This window comes from Littorina saxatilis, linkage group LG13 (assembly GCF_037325665.1).
Source record: "Littorina saxatilis isolate snail1 linkage group LG13, US_GU_Lsax_2.0, whole genome shotgun sequence".
Taxonomy (NCBI): Eukaryota; Metazoa; Mollusca; class Gastropoda; order Littorinimorpha; family Littorinidae; genus Littorina; species Littorina saxatilis.
In genome coordinates this window covers 27,783,532-27,798,050 of record NC_090257.1, presented here as the reverse complement: position 1 = coordinate 27,798,050, position 14,519 = coordinate 27,783,532, and the positions used below count along the sequence as shown (strand labels likewise).

The 14,519-nt window shown below is 39.7% G+C and overlaps 1 long non-coding RNA gene across 1 annotated transcript; it reads left to right on the top strand.

Moving 5' to 3' along the window:
* Window positions 1-10,106: 10,106 nt before the first annotated feature.
* LOC138946067 (uncharacterized) lies at window positions 10,107-12,869 on the top strand. Its single transcript, XR_011449188.1, has 3 exons — window positions 10,107-10,416; window positions 11,208-11,279; window positions 12,389-12,869. It is a non-coding gene; the product is annotated as an uncharacterized lncRNA (long non-coding RNA).
* The last annotated feature ends 1,650 nt before the right edge of the window (window positions 12,870-14,519 follow it).

Here is a 14,519-nt window from a genome sequence, read left to right as displayed (position 1 = left end):
TGGGGTTAGTGCTAGGACTGGTTGGTCCGGTGTCAGAATAATGTGACTGGGTGAGACATGAAGTCTGTGCTGCGACTTCTGTCTTGTGTGTGGCGCACGTTATATGTCAAAGCAGCACCGCCCTGATATGGCCCTTCGTGGTCGGCTGGGAAAAAAAAGTGTGATGGTCTTATGGACAGGTGGCCATTACAGACAGGTGGTCTCCAGGGCAGGTTCGACTGTATAACCATAGCTGCTCAGTCAAGCCAATGAATTATTGTGGTTACTTGGGTCTCGGTATAACACAATGTCTTCTACGTGTAGCGTATCGATCTGTTCCTGTGCCATGCGACGCTGTGAAAAGCTAGACTAGCGCTCTAAGCCGCTTAGTTAATTCCCTGGTTCCCAGGCAAAACATCATTCAGCCCGGTATTGACTGTTGTCCAGAGTCAAAACCCACGGCCGAAGCACTAAAACAATCGATTTTTAAGCCGCCATTATTAGAATAATGGGGCTTACTGGATTTGCTCCGTCTGTTTGTTTGTTTGTTTGTTTGCTTGAGGCGGGCGGGCGGGCGGTCAGTCGGTCGGTGTTTGTCCGGTAAGACTTGTATCTCTGGGTCAATTAAGCTCAAATTTTGTGAAATTGTTAGGACTAGGCTTTGTTTTTTGTATGCAAAAAAATTACATTCCTAACGGCAGTCAAACGGAAGATGTTAGCTTTTAACGCTTTTACATACCGAGCCAGGGGACGAAACCCACTGACATATGCGGGAATTCCCGAAGGTTAATTCCCTTTCCCCTTTTTAGATCAGTGTTTTGGTTTGGCAGCCGCCATGCTTTTGTTCAAGTTCATTTTACGTGCTCCGATATTTGGATGCTTCGTTGGGCGGTAACATTGGAAAATTGGAGTTTGTTTTATTGGTGTGTGTGGTTCCGTGGTACGGACTCGTTTGCCAAATAATGTTTTGGTCTTATGTTATTACTAGCATTTTGTTTCTCACTTCGACTCTATATATTTTATAAGAATCGGACAGTGTAAAAGTATTACCATCAACATACTCAGTTTGCTGAAAAATAACTTTGATTTGAGTTATCTCTCTTCCTTAAGAACGTTTTAGAAGATAGTAGAGATTCAGGGCCCAGCTTCGCCCGGGGTGGCCTCAAAAGCATTTGAAGGCATGTGCTGCCCACTGAGAGTGTCACACTATATATTCAATTCCTAATTACATGGTTTTTATGAAATGAGTTACCTCCCTTTCTTGTTTCTATTTGGATGGCGTGGGTTGTGTAGAAGGATACTTTTTATGTTTAATATTTCTTTACAAAGTATGGGCCGTTCCTGAGTAATATCATTGGTACTGTGAAGGTGAAGTGACGCAAAACTGTGTACGTCATTTACTTTGCAAAGAGGCAGTAATGAGTTACTTTCCTTCGGATCTCGTTCGATCTCTGACAGCATGCGAACATGCGTTGGATTATTAAGCCGCCTTGTAAAGGGTGCTTACTGGATTTGCTCTGCCTGTTTATCCAGGTTTCAGGTGTTTGTTTGTCTACCATGTCACTACGTGTAAAGAGCTCGGTCAATTTTTTTTCAAAATTATTTCTTAATTTATTCAATTAATTTTTTGTAATTAATTTTTTCTAAAATATTATTTATTTACTTTAATTTTTTTAATTTTTTACATTTAGTCAAGTTTTGACTAAATGGTTTAACGTAGAGGGGGAATCGAGACGAGGGTCGTGGTGTATATATATGTGTGTGTGTGTGTGTGTGTGTGTGTGTGTGTGTGTGTGTGTGTGTGTGTGTGTGTGTGTGTGTGTGTGTGTGTGTGTGTGTGTAGAGCGATTCAGAGTAAACTACTGGACCGATCTTTATGAAATTTGACATGAGAGTTCCTAAGTATGATATCCCAAAAATAGTTTTCATTTTTTGGATAAATGTCTCTGATGACGTCATATCCGGCTTTTTTGTAAAAGTTGAGGCGGCACTGTCACACCCTCATTTTTCATTAAAAGTGATTGAACTTTTGGCCAAGCAATCGTCGACAAAGGCCGGAATTTGGTATTGCATTTCAGCTTGGAGGCTTAAAAATTAATTAATGACTTTGGTCATTAAAAATCCGAAAATTGTAATTGAAATTATTTTTGTATAAAACGATCCAAAATTACGTCTTATTCTTCATCATTTTTTATATTCCAAAAACATATACATATGTTATATTCGGATTAAAAACAAGCTCTTAAAATTAAAAAATATAAAAATAATGATTAATTTCTGACATCGATATAAAAACAATTTCATCTTATTCCTTGTCGGTTCCAGATTTAAAAAAACCCATATAGATATGATATGTTTGAATTAAAAACACGCTCAGAAAGTTAAATCGAAGAGAAAAGCGTGCTATGCAGCACAGCGCAACCATTACCGCACTAAACAGGCTTGTTAATTTCATTAGCATTGCCTTTTGCACGAGCGGCTGACTACGGTCATTGTGAAAAAACCCAGTGCGTTCAGTTTCATTCTGTGAGTTCCACAGCTTGACTAAATGTAGTAATTTCGCCTTACGCGACTTGTTTGATTATAATTTATTCATTTACAAATATTTTGTTTCCCTCCCTCTGTCTGTCTGTCTGTCTGTCTCCGTGTCCCACCCCCATATTACAAAGGGCGGCTTATTGACCCCGTTAAGGTCAACACTTGTTTAGAACAGGAACAGGAACAAGAACAAGAATTACGCCATATAGCAAAACAGCGATTGGTATTCGTCCTGGTGTGGGGTAACATTTGTTTATCCTTCATACGCAAGAGAGACCACCCTTGGGATAACAATATTGGTCAATTCACACGTTAGGCCTAAAAAAAAAATAGGTGTGGTTACAGAAACCCGACCTACCCTATTTTTTGGGGCCGACCCTATAACTTTTTATTACATTTGTCAAAAAATACCAAAAAACCCAAGTAAACGAGTGCAGAAAACGCAATGAAAGCGAAAGCGCCCGAGTCGCACACTTATTTCCCTGTCAAGTAGGTTTAATTTGTACACATTAGAAACAAAAGTAAAAAAAAAAAAAAAAGTGATTGCCTACCTTCCTACCCTATTTTTGGGGCTATGTTACCGTAACCACACCTATTTTTGTTTTGGCCTTAGTATATCAAGTGAATGAGGTCGTGTCAACTAGTCTGGCAGGGACCTGATTTTCCACTGCTTATGATGCCAAAGTCACCGAGACAAACGTCATTGTGGAAACACTTTTGCGCTTGCTGTTACGTCTGGAAGAATGTTTAGAACCCACACGTCACACACAGCAAGCCATGTCGTATTCTCTATACCAACGCTCTCCCTACAATTACGAAGACACAAATGTTAAAAATAGCATGAGGGAGCCAACGAGGAAAAACATGGCGATAAATGTGATATTGCGAGCTGCCATGAAGGACTGCCCTGCAAGCTGAAAGACTTGTTTCTTGTTTGTAGTTTCTTATCTTAAGAACTCAAGGCGCGACCGATATAGCGTTCATCTTCTTCTTCTTCTTCTTCTGCGTTCGTGGGCTGAAACTCCCACGTACCCTCGTGTTTTGCACGAGTGGAATTTTACGTGTACGACCGTTTTTATCCCGCCATTTAGGCAGCAATACGCCGCTTTCGGAGGAAGCATGCTGGATATTTTCGTGTTTCTATAACCCACCGAACTCTAACATGGATTACAGGATCTTTTCCGTGCGCACTTGGTCTTGTGCTTTCGTGTAAGCCACTAGCAGGTCTGCACACAAGTTGACCTGGGAGATTGAAACAATCTTCACACTTAACCCACCAGGCGGCCACGGCCGGGATTCGAACCCTCGACCTTCCGATTAAGAGGCCGACGTTTTACCACCCCGCCACAGCGCCCGTCAGCGTTGATATTATTCTGTGTTTTTCTTCTCGGCCTGTTTTTAGAAACTATTCACATTTAAAGTCATGCGATTGATGAGTGTTCTTCATCATTTAATAGGTATTTATAGGTATGCGTGCGTAATGTAGCTATGGCCAGTGAAAAAGCGGAAAGGCAAAGTCTTTACCTTGTAAACGAGTCGGCTCAGGAAGCTTTTTACTCATTTGTTTGTTAAAGCTATGTGATGCCAATAAATGTACAGCCTGGTGGGGACCTCACGAGAGATGGTCTACTGCTCATATGACGAAGTCACCGAGACAAACTTCGTTCTCAAAATTCTTTGTCATTGACATGCCAAAGAAGTGATAGCATTTTCTTCTTGGCGCAATTATTATCGCATTGTGACGTCTTCTTGAACTTTGTTTCGCTTCAGAAGAATGCAACAGCCATAGATAAAAGGAAACGTCACAGGAACTGTTAAACTGTTAAGCTGGCTGTCGTCATCGTTAAAGGGAAAAGTTACGGTAACACTTGACGTTACTGACTACGTCAATATACAGTTAATGCATGCACCGATGTTGGAAAATCCCAGTCGCTATGGTTTGCTCAGCAGAGGGGAGATGAGGGGAGGGGAACCAGGAAGGGGGAAGGGGGAGGGGGTCCACTGCGGAAATGGAGTGTCACAGGCACGCCTCTCCTCTGTTCATCCATACTGACTGATGTCAAGGACGACTACACGAACCAGAATATGAGAAAGGAAAAGAAAAAGTGACAACCCCAGACTAAACCAGCTTCGCTATGTGAAATCTGAACACAATGAACGACAGAAACAAATAAATGACAGAGAGAAGGAATGAATGAAATAGAGAAGGAATCACTTAAATAGATAAGCAGGCAGAAGAGTTTGACTTGCTGACGCCTCCAGACTAAACCAGCTTCCATGTGTGCAAACTGAACACAATGAACGACAGAATAAAATGAAATAAAAGAGAGAATGAATGAATGAAATAAATGTAGATAAGCAGACACAGAAGAGTTTGACTTGTTGACGCCTCCAGACTAAGCCATCTTCTCTGTGTGCAATCAGAACACAACGAAGGACAGAAGAAAAGAATGACAGAGAGAAGGAATGAATGAAATAGATATAAAGCAGACTGAAGAGTTCGACGTCAGTGTTGACGGCTCACGGAAAACCCAAACCCCGCCCGGGAATCAAGCCAATTTCTTCTGCCCGTAACAGAATCATCAACAATAACTGACAACAATGGCGCGAATTCACGTCCTGATTTCCCATCGCCTGTGACCTTAATGTCGCAGCGTCTGGGAGTTGTTCGGTCTCGTTCTCACCCTGAGGTCACGCGAGATTTACGAGTCACGCGAGAAATGCTAGCGTCGGCCACGCCAAGATGGCTATTGTCACGCCATTCTGTTTGTGATGGCAACTATTAACAACCTTACCCCTCCCAGGAAACATCTTCTTCATCTTGTTTGGTCTCGTGTGTCGGAAAAATGCCGAAATTTAGTTCAAATCGCCAAAAACTTTCATTTTGTTGAATTGCCAAACTTGTTCTCGGTTACGGAAAAGAACTGCCAAGATATAGAGCTTCTCACAATTTCCGAAACTTCTTTTTGGGCCACGTGCACAAAACTCTCAAACTTCTAATGTTTATTCAAAAACAAATCTGTTTATCTTAAATTCAGATTGAATTGAATTGAATTGATTTGAATTGAAAAATCGAAAAGCCCTACGTACATTACAGGCGCAGAAAATCATATTCGACGCTGATGATTCGGTTGTGACAGGCACGTAACTGACGTACGTCAGATTTGCATACATGCAATGAGATAGAAAGACAATAACAAAACTAGATCTAGATCTGTCTGTCTGCATGTAGCCTACTTACAGGGACACGACTGCCAACTAGTCTCGGCCCGCTCAAAATAACAATGACCGAGACTTTCAGTAATTCCTTCGCGTGACGTCTAACCCTCTTACGTCATAATGTGACGTCTTCAAATGACGAAATGTTAAAGTTTCTACCACAGACATACACACGCACGCACATACGCACGCACAGACAGACAAAGTTGCGATCGCATAGGCTACACTTACGTGAGCCAATCACCCGGTGGTTGAAATGATGTAATCATCAAACGTGCTTGCTCACTCCGCGGCGAGGTACCGACTCGCCGCCGCCCATCTAGCCGCCGCTTTGTAGTCGCCGTCTTCACGGTCTACTTGCTTTCAAACTGTCAAGGGTGCCATCTCGCCCCCCCCCTCCCCCCCAAGCAGTGCCATCTCGCCCCCGTGTATTTCATGCGATGAATTTGACGTTTTTCGTGCAAACAGATTATACAAAAATAACACGTTTACCTGAGTTTTTTCTGAGTTTACCTAATTTCTGTTCTGTGAAAGTCACTTCACAACCACGGCTCTCCGGGTCGCGACCACCAGTCGGGGAGGAAAATGTATTTTTTACAACGAGTTCCAGTTTAGCATAGACAAAACGATGTCTGTGTATATATGTGTGTGGCAACGTCATAAACTGTTTTTGTTCTGTACTGGATTGTGTGCGTACGTGTGTGTGTGTATGTGTGTGCGTGCGTGTGTGTGTGTGTGTGCGTGTGTTTGTGTGTGTGTGTGTGTGTGTGTGTGTGTGTGTGTGTGTGTGTGTGTGTGTGTGTGTGTGTGTGTGTGTGTGTGTGTGTGTGTGTGTGTGTGTGTGTGTGTGACAGACGAATCGCCTCTCTTGCAAAACTCAAGATAATTGGCGGCGAGATGGGAAGCGGCGAATCGCCCCTCTTGCAAAACTCAAGATAATTGGCGGCGAGATGGGAAGCGGCGAGATGGGAAGCGACGAATGGGGACGTCACCCACTCCGCGGTTGATTCCTCGTGTGTGCTTCCCCTCTGTGTTTGCGCGTTTCACGTGCACATAAAATGTGTCAGAGTTCATTACAGGCACAGTCCTTGTCGTGAAATCAGTTGGGAGTATTTCCTGAATCCAAAAATATAGACATGTACATAAGTTGTGTTTGGATTTCTAACGTGCTTAAAAATCATAAAACCCCGTTATAGGCAAATTTGTCCAAGGCCGTCGGGTCGAGGTTTTTGTGAACGTGTTGTTTTGTTCTGAATTACACGTTCTAAACATTTAACCTTTTTTGTTTTTATGAAATTTGTTTTAGCTGGCTTGCCGTAGCTTACAAAGACAATGTATCAGGGCTATTTCGGTCGCAGGGTTTCGGCCAGCCTACGACTTACTAGTCTTGGTGGAAAAAAAGCAATGCATTCAGTGTCATTTGGTGAGGCCGACAGATTGACTAAATCAGTAAATGTATTGGGCCTAAAAAAAAAAATAGGTGTGGTTACGGTAACCCGACCTACCCTATTTTTGGGGGCCGACCCTATAACTTTTTATTACATTTGTCAAAAAAATACCCCAAAAAAACAAGTAAACGAGTGCAGAAAACGCAATGAAAGCGAAAGCGCCCGAGTCGCACACTTATTTCCCTGTCAAGTAGGTTTAATTTGTACACATTAGAAAAAAAAGTTAAAAAAAAAAAAAGTGATTGCCTACCTTCCTACCCTATTATTTTTGGCTATGTTACCGTAACCACACCTATTATTTTTTTTTGGCCTGGATTTTGTTGTTGACGCGGCTTGTTTTTCTCTCTGTCAGCCTTCTGCCTGTACCACCATCCTCCACAATCACCTATTCTCTGACCGGCACGGTTGGCCTAGTGGTAAGGCGTCCGCCCCGTGATCGGGAGGTCGTGGGTTTGAACCCCGGCCGGGTCATACCTAAGACTTTAAAATTGGCAATGTAGTGGCTGCTCCGCCTGGCGTCTGGCATTATGGGGTTAGTGCATGCTAGGACTGGTTGGTCCGGTGTCAGAATCATGTGACTGGGTGAGACATGAAGCCTGTGCTGCGACTTCTGTCTTGTGTGTGGCGCACGTTATATGTCAAAGCAGCACCGCCCTGATATGGCCCTTCGTGGTCGGCTGGGCGTTAAGCAAACAAACAAACAAACATTGATCTTATTCTCTGTCTCATCATGTTTCTTATTCCATCAGGGTTAAAATGCCTTAGCGTGCAGACTACACGCTTTTCGACGAAGATTGTGCAGTAAACGGTCAGCATAAATATAATAATGGGTCGTTCATCTCACGGTAGATTTACTTCATTTATTTTTCTTCTGATCATTTTGATCTCCTTAGTGTATTCCTTCTGACAAGGCGTTGCCATAGCGACGCATCATACGTAGGAACGCCTTTTTGTCCTAGTGGGAATCTTGGCAGACGATGTCTCATAATGTAGGAGGGATGAGTTTCTGGAGATTATCTCTCTGTGTGTCCATGAACTACCCTTTTTGTAGTTTCTGTATTCTTTCTTTCTTTCTTTCTTTCTTTCTTTCTTTCTTTCTTTCTTTCTTTCTTTCTTTCTTTCTTTCTTTTCCTCGCCTTTGTTCTTTTTTCATCTTATTTCTCTTTCTGTCTTTCTTTCATTCTTTTTCCCCCTCCCATTTGTTCTTTCTTTCTCCTTTTTTGTGCTCTCATTTATTTTATTCTTTCTTTCGATCTTTTTACATGTAGTCAAGTTTTGATTGTCTCTGCCTTTCTTTCGTTCTTTCTTTAACTTACCCATTTTGTTAAGTTTGATTCTGCTTCCGATCTCTGGAATTTGAATTTAGACATGATGACCAATACTTCACCAATCAGTTCCAGTTCTTGTAGTTTTCGTATGTTTTGTACAATCAAATATTGGCTAAGACTCAATCTGTCTCCTTAAAGTGTAACTAAACAGACATTTTGAAGTGTCAGCTTTACTGAATTGCTTTATGTTTTGTCCAAGTATAGACCTGTAGAAGCGATACTGGACGATTTTTCCAACGTTTACTGTGTTTTCTGATTTACTACGATTTTTTAAAAGTGTTGAACCCATTTCAGATTTACCTGCTTATCTGTTCTTGATTTAATACTTGCAAAGAACAAGTGGTACTTTGAGTTCCGGTTTTATATTTTAACCAATCAGAAATTTACACGAAGCGTCGTCTGCTACATTGCACTAAACGACTCCAACATGGTTGGCTGTGCAGCTTGGGGCTGCAACAACAAGGTTGTAAAAAAGTCGTCAAACGTAAGTTTGCATCGTTTTCCAAGAAATGTGGAAGTTTTAAAAGCGTGGAAACAGTTCACACAGACCACGAAACTGTGTCAGCCCACCAGCAGTACATGTGTGGCAAACAAAAAACGTCTTTGCTCGGAGCACTTTGAAGGTGATTGCTTTGGTTTTAAATGGCATTGCGGCACCAGCAGAAGATATTTGAAACCAGGAGCACTTCCCACAATAAGGGTAATTTTTAAGTGTAGCTGTTAAATGTTAGTTTTAATTTGTTCGGGGTGGGTGTGAACGCAGTTTTGGTGTTGTGTTTGAAAAGACAGCAGCACTTGTACAAGTTGTAGATCTAGGCCCTATCCTTTCTTCAAGTATCAGATAATGAACACATTTTTTTTTTTTTTAATACAAGCATTAAACATGTATCTGAAAAATAATAGAACGATAGTTGTAAAACCAAGAAGCAAATACATATTATGCTTACTTTGTGTTTGTCTCTCTTTCCATTCTTTACGGCGGAAAGACCGTTCGTCCGTAGCAGACGACACAAGCAGTGCGAGCGCACCTGTATAGTACGCGAGTACGCGCATGAAAAATAAATGAGTTTTGAATGATGCTCGCAATTTTAGATCAACATTTTATGTAGAGATTCTTCATGTGTGGATACAAATTAACAAAAAATAAAATACAAAACAATACAAGAACTGTTGTCAGTTTCTGCATACATTTTGTGCGTTACTTCGGTTACTTCCAATGGGACGTTTCCGCATGTGGTTTCGTTTGTCCTGTTTCGAAACCTTTCGACAACTGGTGAGGTTGGCGATGAAATGACGAAGTGTTGACTGTCGAAATTAGTTCATACCATCAGGTATTTACTTGCAGCAACTGCAGCAATGTGCAAGTACACAAACCGTTGCAAAGTATTCTGTATTGCTTCTTCTTATCTGGTCATGTCCAACTGCCACCAGGTAAATTTATTTTGAAATTTGTTCCCCGTTCTTCATTTTTGTTGTTAAAACATCATTGTGTTTGGGATTCGATTGTTCAATAATTTAATGTGTGTGTGTGTGTGTGTGTGTGTGTGTGTGTGTGTGTGTGTGTGTGTGTGTGTGTATAATTATATTACCAAACCAATCTCTTAATTTCAGCTATGTATTAAAAACTATTATGACTACAAGACAATGCTATGGATCAATGAACTTTATGTGTAGCCTGCAGAAGTTTTGAGAATGATGTCAAGTCTGCATTATTTGGTAACTTCAGACTGAATTTGATATAATAATTGTTGCATCACTCATTCACTGTAGGAGTGAAGTGTGTGTGTTGGTGAGGATATGCTGCTGTTCGTGATTTAGAAACATGCTAACTTGATATGGAAGATGATGTTACAAATATATTGCAGACATCTACACAGAAAAAAGTCAACAAGGTTGAAAGAAAGGTATGTGATGACAGTGCATGGGTCTGTGTGTGTGTGAAAAAAGTAACTGTCAAGAGCTCAGTGGTCTTTGTGTGTGGCAAATATATATATATATATATATAAAGTCTGTGAAGAAAGTAATGATCTGGTCAGTGTAGTCATTCCATATCTATTATTGATGAAAATATATCTGATAACCTGGAATTTGTTTTGACCACACATACATGACGCCTTGTTGAATAACTGAAAGGGTGACACTAATTTTTTTTAAAGGAAGTAATGTCACATAGCAAATTTGTCAGTTTGTGACTGAGTGAAAGTTATAGGGCGCATTAGTCCTTCTGCAGTTCATTACCAGTGTGAGTTATTCTGTATTCATAATTTTGTCAACAATTTATGAACAAGGATTTTTAACTTACATTGCAATTGCATGGTTCATAAAATTGCTCATCACAAATAAAAATGCATGGAGAATACTTGTATTGTGGAAGAAGTATTATAAATGCACTAAAACTACATTGATATGATAATTGCACTTTTGTGACTTGTTATTTGAATTTTTTAAATACGCAAATTCTTGAAATAACTCTTTTGTTTTTGTATTGGTTGAATAAAGTGGAACAACTTTGCCTTTAGCAGGATTGGCCAAATCTCCCCCCCAAAAATTTGCAAGCCGGGTGAGTATTTTCAAGAGTCACATGGCAGAATTTGTGCTTGCCCGGTACATATACTGATGATATACAGTTCATCTGGAGTGTTGCATATATATGACAAGGGACTGCTCACTAATACTAGCAATGGTACATTTTCAGGAAACTGCTTGTGACCCAGTCTACCCCTCCAGTTCTACAGAGTCAAAGACTAGTGCAAGAGAACTGAAATTAGTGAGTATCATGACATTATTTCCTGAATAATCCATAACTCTAGTATTCATTGTGTCAGGTTAATGAAGACTTTTCTTACATATTTGTTGTGAAACAGTAAAACAAATCAATAAAATGATTAGAATGTGTTTGTGTGGCTTTTGAAAGAGTGCATACCCTTGCTTTTAGCTCAGTAAATAATCCACACATGCTTTTTAATATTGCTTCGTGATGTTATGGCCCTGATTATGATTCAAAAGCAAGGGAGTGCTACTCGTGGACAGAAGCATTTGTGGATGGTTTGTCACATACACAGCAAGGGGTATTCACTAGTTTAAAAACCCCACAAACCGGACACATTTATGACCGAACACTGTTTTTTTTTACAACCTTAAATTTGAACCGTATGATGTATGAGTGGTTGACCTTTTTTAATTTTAGGGTTGTGTTTGTGAGATAACATTAAAAAAAATTTTTGATTCACACATACTTACAATTTCATGAGCATTTAAGTATACAATATTTTGTTAAGTGTCCGGGACTGCTCCAACATATCTTCACCACTTACTTATAGCATTGATTCATTTCCAGGAAAGATTTGTGATTCACGCTTCTCTACACTGATTATTACAAAGGAGAACTGAAATGAGTTAACTATTTTATAACCCTCACCAAAAAAAGTTATGTAGAAACATTGTTTTTAACAAGGTATGTGTGTCAGGCCTGAAAGTGGCGAGTAAAATACTCGCCATGGCTAGTACAAATGGTGAGTAGAAATGTTATATCTACTCGCCAAATGCGAGTAAAGTTGCTCAAACAAATCGTTGCTTTGGCGAGTAAAAATACTAAAATTTGCTCTCTGGCTAGTAAATTATGAGAAGTACTTGCCAAAGGCTAGTGCCCAATTTTGTTGAATTTCAGCACTGTGTGTCAGGTTGACCCTTGTTAAAAATTTTTTTTTGTGTGAGTTGTAGTAAAGCGATAATAAATAAAAGGCAATTAAATGTTGTAATGTTACTTCACGCATATCAATGACTGGATGATCAATGTTATTATACATCTTCTGCAAGGTGCCTGGGGACTGTCCCGCATAACTTTTACACTTACTAATAGCAACAGTTCATTTTCAGGAAAACTTGTGTGACCAAGGATACCAACATGCTTTTACACAGATGAGTATGAGAGACCTGATATCAGTGAGTATGATACAGTCAATTCCAGAAGAGTTATTGACGCTAGTAGTATTCAGTAAGTCAATACATAATAGTATTTAACACTGTCTGTCTCTAATGTAATTAACCCTTACACTGGTGCAATTCTGTAACACATGTTACATAGCCACAGGTGAATTAACAGAGACAAAAAAAAAAATAATAAACCGGTCATATAGCTTTTCGCATCCATGGGAGGTAAGGCCTAAAAAAAAAATAGGTGTGGTTACGGTAACCCGACCTACCCTATTTTTAGGGGCCGACCCTATAACTTTTTATTACATTTGTCAAAAAAAAAAAAAAAACCAGTTCAGAAAACGCAATGAAAGCAAAATCGCCCGAGTCGCACACTTATTTCCCTGTCAAGTAGGTTTAATTTGTACACATTCGAAAAAAAAGTTTTAAAAAAAAAGTGATTGCCTACCTTCCTACCCTATTTTTTTTGGCTATGTTACCGTAACCACACCTATTTTTTTTTTTGGCCTAATCGGAACCGACCAAACAGACTGAGCCAGTAGCGCGACATATGTCGCGACAACCAGCCTAAGGGTTAAAGTTATATTTTTTATGGTTAATTGAGAGACCAACAATGAAATAAATTAAGTATCTCCTTACATGTGTACATATCTTGTAAATGAGTTCATGTACATCGACTACAGTCTGACTGGGACTAAATTTTGTCTGCTCATGATAAGGTAACACTAACAGAGACAAAATTCTTTTTTTAAACACACTTGCGTTTGAAAGAAATTGAGTGTTTACAAGGGAGCTCATTTATAACTTCAATTGTTGCATCTTTTGCACTTGACATAAGGAATTTTATTAGGCTTTTGAAAATTTTGAGGTTCCAGAAGATGCATCTTCAATGTGGACACTTTGACTCTGGAAAGGTTTCAGCAGAAAACACACGAGCAAAGAATGTAGGGCATGCATAATACATTTACTGCAATTAATTGTTTGCTGATGTATGCCAGATTTACAATCGCTATGTTTTTTTTTTAACTATGGAGAACTTGCTTTTGTTCTCATTTGAAATTAAAGTTACCCCAAAATTGTGAACCCAGTATCACACATGTAGTAATTAAGTCATTTTGCACAGTCTATTTCTTGTATATCTGTTGAAAATGAAATTAGAAACTTTTCTTTATACTTGTACAGTTTGAGGATGTATGGCTTGTTGTCTCTACCCCACCCCCACCCCCCCCCCCCCCCCCCCCAACTACTTTACTCATTGGGTCATCATTGATTCAAGAAGTAATGAAATAGTAATAAAATCCAAATTTTGTTAAAACCTCACACATAAATGACCCTCAAACATGATGAAATTTTTCCTCGCCATGCTCAAATGTAAATGTAACAATAGGTTTTGCTTCAATGTAAAATGAAAATGTTAAAAGTGGTATTTTGTTTGTGTGTTATTTTAAGTTTTCTTTAATCTCCTTTCAATCACACGATTAGACATTCGAATATATTCTTCCCAGTGGAAATTAATAGCAAGAGTTGTGCTACCCAGGGGTGGTAATTTATATAAATATTGGTTTGACACATGCCCTATATAGCTTCCCTGCCTGTTTATTAACCTTGGGCCCAAGGATCAGACATCTTGTGATGTACCATTTGAGACACCAGGGCTGAGGTGCACAAAGTGGGAGACAAACAATGGGTGGTCTGACCTTGGATTTTTCAGTCGCAGACTAGACGACCATAGGTTTACAGTGACAGTGCAGAGGTAAGTCAGTGTTACTCATTTCAAACAGGTTTTTTTTTCTTTTCTTGTGCCAGAAAGTGGCTCAAACCAGAATGATTGTAATCAAAGCAGGAATGACTTCAGCATGCAAATGCATTGATTTTGTCAGCTGTATCCATCAATAGGACACTTTTTTAATTGTATGAGATAAATGGGAGTCATACAGTGGAGCCTCCCTTTAAATACCTCCACAAATCTGATCACAGTATTTGCTATTCCTGTCATTCTGCGATTGATCCCACTTTCTCTGTTTCCATTTTTTTAAGAAATAAAAATGAATTGCATATTAGTATTAGCATTCTA